Below are 8776 nucleotides of genomic sequence, written 5' to 3' on the forward strand. Positions count from 1 at the left end.
GCGCATATGCAGAAGATGACTGTGAAGAGAATTTTGATCTCTTCCAATTCAAATGCATTTCCTTCGCATTTTTTGGAACGCATTGTGGATATGTCGCTCGAGGGCTCCGGGCGAGTCACGGGTTGCGGTTTGGGGACTGCGGAACCTTCCTGCAAAAAGCCCACCTTTCATTTACGGCCATGCGTTGGCGTAGCGGCTTCGCTGACCCGCATCGAATGCGACGATTTTCGAGTATGTTTATCGTCGGGGGCCCTGACGGAAGCTCCTGCGACGATGTTATCCTGCGACTTCGTTTAGGGGTCTCAAATGCCAAAGAAAACCAACTTGACCGCGAATCAATACTGGGATACATTGGAAGCGGGCTATCTCCCGTGTCGCATCGTAAGGTCGCTCTGTTTCGTAACTTGGCACCTGTGTCACGCATTCCAGTCTCAACCAAACGACAAAAGCATGCGCGTCGGATGCATACTTGTACCGACATGCTAACCCTAATCGTAACCCTAGCACGCATGCACAGGGTAAACCATGCGGCGCATGAGCATGCGCTTTCGGTATGTTTTTGGACGGCCCTCGCTTAGTCAGTGAGCGAAAAAATCAGCATCCTACGACTTTCCTACGAAAAACCCGCATGCACTTTATGCGCATTCATGCGTTTTGTGGGTTAATGCATGGGAGCCCATTCATTTAATTGAGCCATTCATTCCGATGAAGCATGGGCGTTGCCCCGCAGGTCTCCGCGTGGTTCTATCTGCCCGAGCTTAATGCATGAGTACCGTCACCGCATGGCATGCGACAAACAATGCGCGGTTTTCTTGTTAATGCTTTTACTATTAAAGATGTCTTCTAAATTATTCTTGAATATTGCACTGTTTTGGGAAATGAATGAATTGGAAATGGACTGAATGCATAGTTCTTCTAGGAAGCTTCCTGTCGTTTGTGTTGGTCGCACATTCCTGAGCTTTACACATGTTGAAGGGGGGCTCTAGTCGCCCCGCCGTGCCGATTTTCGGATCACTAGGGCATTCTGGGGGTTTACTGCGACAAGCCCGCATGCAGTTTATGCGCATTCATGCGTTTTGTGGGTTAATGAATGGGAGCCCATTCATTTAATTGAGCCTTTCATTCCGATGCCGCATGGGCGTTGCCCCGCATGTCTATGCAGGGATATATCAGCCTGAGCTTAACGCATGTCGATGGGGGACCCTAGTCGCCCCGCCGTGTCGATTTTCAGAGAGCTGAGGCATTCTGGGGGTTTACTGCAACAAGCCCGCATGCAGTTTATACGCATCCATGCGTTTTGTGGGTTAGTGCATGGGAGCCCATTCATTTAATTGAGCCATTCATTCCGATGAAGCATGGGCGTTGCCCCGCATGTCTCTGCAGGGCTCTATCGGCCCGAGCTTAACGCATGAGTACCGTCACTGTATGACATGCGACAAACAATGCACGTTATATTTGTAAATGCTTTAACTATTAAAGAGGTCTTCTAATTTATTCTTCAATATTGTACTGTTTTGCAAAATGAATGAGTTGGAATGGGTTGAATGCAGAGTTCTTCTAGGAAGCTTCCTGTCGTTTGCTTTGGTTGCACATTCCTGAGCTTCACGCATGTTGACGGGCGGCTCGAGTCGCCCCGCCGTGCCGATTTTCGGATCACTAGGGCATTCTGGGGGTTTATTGCGACAAGCCCGCATGCAGTTTATGCGCATTCATGCGTTTTGTGGGTTAATGCATGGGAGCCCATTCATTTAATTGAGCCATTCATTCCGATGCCGCATGGGCGTTGCCCCGCATGTCTCTGCAGGGTTATATCAGCCTGAGCTTAACGCATGTTGACGGGGGACCCTAGTCGCCCCGCCGTGTCGATTTTCAGAGAGCTGAGGCATTCTGGGGGTTTACTGCAACAAGCCCGCATGCAGTTTATGCGCATCCATGCGTTTTGTGGGTTAATGCATGGGAGCCCATTCATTTAATTGAGCCATTCATTCCGATGAAGCATGGGCGTTGCCCCGCATGTCTCTGCAGGGCTCTATCGGCCCGAGCTTAACGCATGAGTACCGTCACTGTATGACATGCGACAAACAATGCACGTTATATTTGTAAATGCTTTAACTATTAAAGAGGTCTTCTAATTTATTCTTGAATATTGTACTGTTTTGCAAAATGAATGAGTTGGAATGGGTTGAATGCAGAGTTCTTCTAGGAAGCTTCCTGTCGTTTGCTTTGGTTGCACATTCCTGAGCTTCACGCATGTTGACGGGTGGCTCGAGTCGCCCCGCCGTGCCGATTTTCGGATCACTAGGGCATTCTGGGGGTTTAATGCGACAAGCCCGCATGCAGTTTATGCGCATTCATGCGTTTTGTGGGTTAATGCATGGGAGCCCATTCATTTAATTGAGCCATTCATTCCGATGCCGCATGGGCGTTGCCCCGCATGTCTCTGCTGGGTTCTTTCGGCCCGAGCTTGAAGTATGAGTAGCGTCGCATTACCGTGGCATGTTGCACAAAATGCGGTCAAGTTGCGACCGCATTTAAAGGGCATGCAGCAATTGATTAAATGCGGATCTCCTTAACCATTTGCTGGGCAAAATAGGTGTTTCATGGCCACGCTTTCCTTGTCGTCTGTGTAAATTGCCATCGGGCACAATAGTGGTTTCGTGGGCATGTTTCCTTGTAATCAATAGAGCGTCTGTGTAAATTGCCATTGGGCAGAATAGTGGTTTCGTGGGCATGTTTCCTTGTAATCAATAGAGCGTCTGTGTAAATTGCCATTGGGTACAATAGTGGTTTCATGGGCATGTTTCCTTGTAATCAATAGAGCGTCTGTGTAAATTGCAAACGGGCATAATAGTGGTTTCGTGGGCATGTTTCCTTTCAATCAATACAGCGTCTGTGTAAATTGCCATCAGGCAGAATAGTGGTTTCATGGGCATGTTTCCTTGTAGTCAATAGAGCGTCTGTGTAAATTACAAACGGGCACAATAGTGGTTTCGTGGGCATGTTTCCTTGTAATCAATAGAGCGTCAGTGTAAATTGCCATTGGGCAGAATAGTGGTTTCGTGGGCATGTTTCCTTTCAATCAATTCAGCGTCTCTGTAAATTGCCATCGGGCAGAATAGTGGTTTCATGGGCATGTTTCCTTGTAGTCAATAGAGCGTCTGTGTAAATTGCAAACGGGCACAATAGTGGTTTCGTGGGCATGTTTCCTTGTAATCAATAGAGCGTCTGTGTAAATTGCCATTGGGCAGAATAGTGGTTTCGTGGGCATGTTTCTTTTCAATCAATAGAGCGTCTGTGTAAATTGCAAACGGGCACAATAGTGGTTTCGTGGGAATGTTTCCTTGTAGTCAATAGAGCGTCTGTGTAAATTGCAAACGGGCACAATAGTGGTTTCGTGGGCATGTTTCCTTGTAATCAATAGAGCGTCTGTGTAAATTGCCATTGCGCAGAATAGTGGTTTCGTGGGCATCTTTCCTTTCAATCAATAGAGCGTCTGTGTAACTTGCAAACGGGCAGAATAGTGGTTTCGTGGGCATGTTTCCTTTCAATCAATAGAGCGTCTGTGTAAATTGCCATCAGGCACAATAGTGGTCTCATGGGCAAGTGTCTGTGTAAATTGCCAGCGGGCACAATAGTGGTTTCATGGGCAAGTTTCCTTGTAGTCAAGAGAGCATCTGTGTAAATTGCAAACGGGCACAATAGTGGTTTCGTGGGCATGTTTCCTTGTAATCAATAGAGCGTCTGTGTAAATTGCCATTGGGCAGAATAGTGGTTTCGTGGTTATGTTTCCTTTCAATCAATAGAGCGTCTGTGTAAATTGCAAACGGGCATAATAGTGGTTTCATGGGCATGTTTCCTTGTAATCAATAGAGCGTCAGTGTAAATTGCCATTGGGCAGAATAGTGGTTTCATGGGCATGTTTCCTTGTAGTCAATAGAGCGTCTGTGTAAATTGCAAACGGGCACAATAGTGGTTTCGTGGGCATGTTTCCTTGTAATCAATAGAGCGTCTGAGTAAATTGCCATCGGGCACAATAGTGGTCTCATGGGCTAGTGTCTGTGTAAATTGCCATCGGGCACAATAGTGGTTTCATGGGCAAGTTTCCTTGTAGTCAATAGAGCATCTGTGTAAATTGCAAACGGGCACAATAGTGGTTTCGTGGGCATGTTTCCTTGTAATCAATAGAGCGTCTGTGTAAATTGCCATCAGGCACAATAGTGGTCTCATGGGCAAGTGTCTGTGTAAATTGCCAGCGGGCACAATAGTGGTTTCATGGGCAAGTTTCCTTGTAGTCAATAGAGCATCTGTGTAAATTGCAAACGGGCACAATAGTGGTTTCGTGGGCATGTTTCCTTGTAATCAATAGAGCGTCTGTGTAAATTGCCATTGGGCAGAATAGTGGTTTCGTGGTTATGTTTCCTTTCAATCAATAGAGCGTCTGTGTAAATTGCAAACGGGCATAATAGTGGTTTCATGGGCATGTTTCCTTGTAATCAATAGAGCGTCAGTGTAAATTGCCATTGGGCAGAATAGTGGTTTCATGGGCATGTTTCCTTGTAGTCAATAGAGCGTCTGTGTAAATTGCAAACGGGCACAATAGTGGTTTCATGGGCATGTTTCCTTTCAATCAATAGAGCGTCTGTGTAAATAGCAAACGGGCACAATAGTGGTTTCATGGGCATGTTTCCTTTCAATCAATAGAGCGTCTGTCTAAATTGCAACTGGGCACAATAGTGGTTTCGTGGGGATGTTTCCTTTCAATCAATAGAGCGTCTGTGTAAATTGCAAACGGGCAGAATAGTGGTTTCGTGGGCATGTTTCCTTTCAATCTATAGAGCGTCTGTGTAAATTGCAAACGGGCAGAATAGTGGTTTCGTGGGCATGTTTCCTTTCAATCAATAGAGCGTCTGTGTAAATTGCAAACGGGCAGAATAGTGGTTTCGTGGGCATGTTTCCTTTCAATCAATAGAGCGTCTGTGTAAATTGCAAACGGGCACAATAGTGGTTTCGTGGCTATGTTTCATTGTAATCAATAGAGCGTCTGTGTAAATTGCCATCGGGCAGAATAGTGGTTTCATGGGCATGTTTCCTTTCAATCAATAGAGCATCTGTGTAAATTGCAAACGGGCAGAATAGTGGTTTCGTGGGCATGATTCCTTGTAATCTATAGAGCGTCTGTGTAAATTGCAAACGGGCAGAATAGTGGTTTCGTGGGCATGTTTCCTTTCAATCAATAGAGCGTCTGTGTAAATTGCAAAGGGGCAGAATAGTGGTTTCGTGGGCATGTTTCCTTTCAATCAATAGAGCGTCAGTGTAAATTGCCATTGGGCAGAATAGTGGTTTCGTGGGCATGTTTCCTTTCAATCAATAGAGCGTCTGTGTAAATTGCAAATGGGCAGAATAGTGGTTTCGTGGGCATGTTTCCTTGTAATCAATAGATCGTCAGTGTAAATTGCCATTGGGCAGAATAGTGGTTTCGTGGGCATGTTTCCTTTCAATCAATAGAGCGTCTGTGTAAATTGCAAACGGGCACAATAGTGGTTTCATGGGCATGTTTCCTTGTAGTCAATAGAGCGTCTGTGTAAATTGCAAACGGGCACAATAGTGGTTTCATGGGCATGTTTCCTTGTAGTCAATAGAGCGTCTGTGTAAATTGCAAACGGGCAGAATAGTGGTTTCATGGGCATGTTTCCTTGTAATCAATAGAGCGTCTGTGTAAATTGCCATCAGGCACAATAGTGGTCTCATGGGCAAGTGTCTGTGTAAATTGCCAGCGGGCACAATAGTGGTTTCATGGGCAAGTTTCCTTGTAGTCAATAGAGCATCTGTGTAAATTGCAAACGGGCACAATAGTGGTTTCGTGGGCATGTTTCCTTTTAATCAATAGAGCGTCAGTGTAAATTGCCATTGGGCACAATAGTGGTTTCGTGGGCATGTTTCCTTGTAATCAATAGAGCGTCAGTGTAAATTGCCATTGGGCAGAATAGTGGTTTCGTGGGCATGTTTCCTTTCAATCAATCGAGCGTCTGTGTAAATTGCAAACGGGCATAATAGTGGTTTCGTGGGCATGTTTCCTTGTAATCAATAGAGCGTCTGTGTAAATTGCCATCGGGCAGAATAGTGGTTTCATGGGCATGTTTCCTTTCAATCAATAGAGCGTCTGTGTAAATTGCAAACGGGCATAATAGTGGTTTCGTGGGCATGTTTCCTTGTAATCAATAGGGCGTCTGTGTAAATTGCCATTGGGCAGAATAGTGGTTTCGTGGGCATGTTTCCTTTCAATCAATACAGCGTCTGTGTAAATTGCCATTTGGCAGAATAGTGGTTTCAAGGGCATGTTTCCTTTCAATCAATAGAGCGTCTGTGTAAATTGCAAACGGGCATAATAGTGGTTTCGTGGGCATGTTTCCTTTCAATCAATAGAGCGTCTGTGTAAATTGCAAACGGGCATAATAGTGGTTTCGTGGGCATGTTTCCTTGTAATCAATAGAGCGTCAGTGTAAATTGCCATTGGGCAGAATAGTGGTTTCGTGGGCATGTTTCCTTTCAATCAATACAGCGTCTGTGTAAATTGCCATCGGGCAGAATAGTGGTTTCAAGGGCATGTTTCCTTTCAATCAATAGAGCGTCTGTGTAAATTGCAAACGGGCATAATAGTGGTTTCGTGGGCATGTTTCCTTTCAATCAATAGAGCGTCTGTGTAAATTGCCATTGGGCAGAATAGTGGTTTCGTGGGCATGTTTCCTTTTAATCAATAGAGCGTCAGTGTAAATTGCCATTGGGCAGAATAGTGGTTTCGTGGGCATGTTTCCTTGTAATCAATAGAGCGTCAGTGTAAATTGCCATTGGGCACAATAGTGGTTTCGTGGGCATGTTTCCTTGTAATCAATAGAGCGTCTGAGTAAATTGCAAACGGGCACAATAGTGCTTTCATGGGCATGTTTCCTTGTAATCAATAGAGCGTCTGTGTAAATTGCCATCAGGCAAAATAGTGGTCTCATGGGCAAGTGTCTGTGTAAATTGCCAGCGGGCACAATAGTGGTTTCATGGGCAAGTTTCCTTGTAATCAATAGAGCGTCAGTGTAAATTGCCATTGGGCAGAATAGTGGTTTCGTGGGCATGTTTCCTTTCAATCAATAGAGCGTCTGTGTAAATTGCAAACGGGCATAATAGTGGTTTCGTGGGCATGTTTCCTTGTAATCAATAGAGCGTCAGTGTAAATTGCCATTGGGCAGAATAGTGGTTTCGTGGGCATGTTTCCTTTCAATCAATACAGCGTCTGTGTAAATTGCCATCGGGCAGAATAGTGGTTTCAAGGGCATGTTTCCTTTCAATCAATAGAGCGTCTGTGTAAATTGCAAACGGGCATAATAGTGGTTTCGTGGGCATGTTTCCTTTCAATCAATAGAGCGTCTGTGTAAATTGCAAACGGGCATAATAGTGGTTTCGCGGGCATGTTTCCTTGTAATCAATAGGGCGTCTGTGTAAATTGCCATTGGGCAGAATAGTGGTTTCGTGGGCATGTTTCCTTTTAATCAATAGAGCGTCAGTGTAAATTGCCATTGGGCAGAATAGTGGTTTCGTGGGCATGTTTCCTTGTAATCAATAGAGCGTCAGTGTAAATTGCCATTGGGCACAATAGTGGTTTCGTGGGCATGTTTCCTTGTAATCAATAGAGCGTCTGAGTAAATTGCAAACGGGCACAATAGTGCTTTCATGGGCATGTTTCCTTGTAATCAATAGAGCGTCTGTGTAAATTGCCATCAGGCAAAATAGTGGTCTCATGGGCAAGTGTCTGTGTAAATTGCCAGCGGGCACAATAGTGGTTTCATGGGCAAGTTTCCTTGTAATCAATAGAGCGTCAGTGTAAATTGCCATTGGGCAGAATAGTGGTTTCGTGGGCATGTTTCCTTTCAATCAATAGAGCGTCTGTGTAAATTGCAAACGGGCATAATAGTGGTTTCGTGGGCATGTTTCCTTGTAATCAATAGAGCGTCAGTGTAAATTGCCATTGGGCAGAATAGTGGTTTCGTGGGCATGTTTCCTTTCAATCAATACAGCGTCTGTGTAAATTGCCATTGGGCAGAATAGTGGTTTCGTGGGCATGTTTCCTTTTAATCAATAGAGCGTCAGTGTAAATTGCCATTGGGCACAATAGTGGTTTCGTGGGCATGTTTCCTTGTAATCAATAGAGCGTCTGAGTAAATTGCAAACGGGCACAATAGTGCTTTCATGGGCATGTTTCCTTGTAATCAATAGAGCGTCTGTGTAAATTGCCATCAGGCACAATAGTGGTCTCATGGGCAAGTGTCTGTGTAAATTGCCAGCGGGCACAATAGTGGTTTCATGGGCAAGTTTCCTTGTAGTCAATAGAGCATCTGTGTAAATTGCAAACGGGCACAATAGTGGTTTCGTGGGCATGTTTTCTTGTAATCAATAGAGCGTCTGTGTAAATTGCCATTGGGCAGAATAGTGGTTTCGTGGGCAAGTTTCTTTTCAATCAATAGAGCGTCTGTGTAAATTGCCATCGGGCAGAATAGTGGTTTCATGGGCATGTTTCCTTTCAATCAATAGAGCATCTGTGTAAATTGCAAACGGGCAGAATAGTGGTTTCGTGGGCATGTTTCCTTGTAATCTATAGAGCGTCTGTGTAAATTGCAAACGGACAGAATAGTGGTTTCGTGGGCATGTTTCCTTTCAATCAATAGAGCGTCTGTGTAAATTGCAAACGGGCAAAATAGTGGTTTCGTGGGCATGTTTCCTTTCAATCAATAGA

The sequence above is a fragment of the Triplophysa dalaica genome, unplaced genomic scaffold (assembly GCF_015846415.1).
Source record: "Triplophysa dalaica isolate WHDGS20190420 unplaced genomic scaffold, ASM1584641v1 Contig10, whole genome shotgun sequence".
Classification (NCBI taxonomy): domain Eukaryota; kingdom Metazoa; phylum Chordata; class Actinopteri; order Cypriniformes; family Nemacheilidae; genus Triplophysa; species Triplophysa dalaica.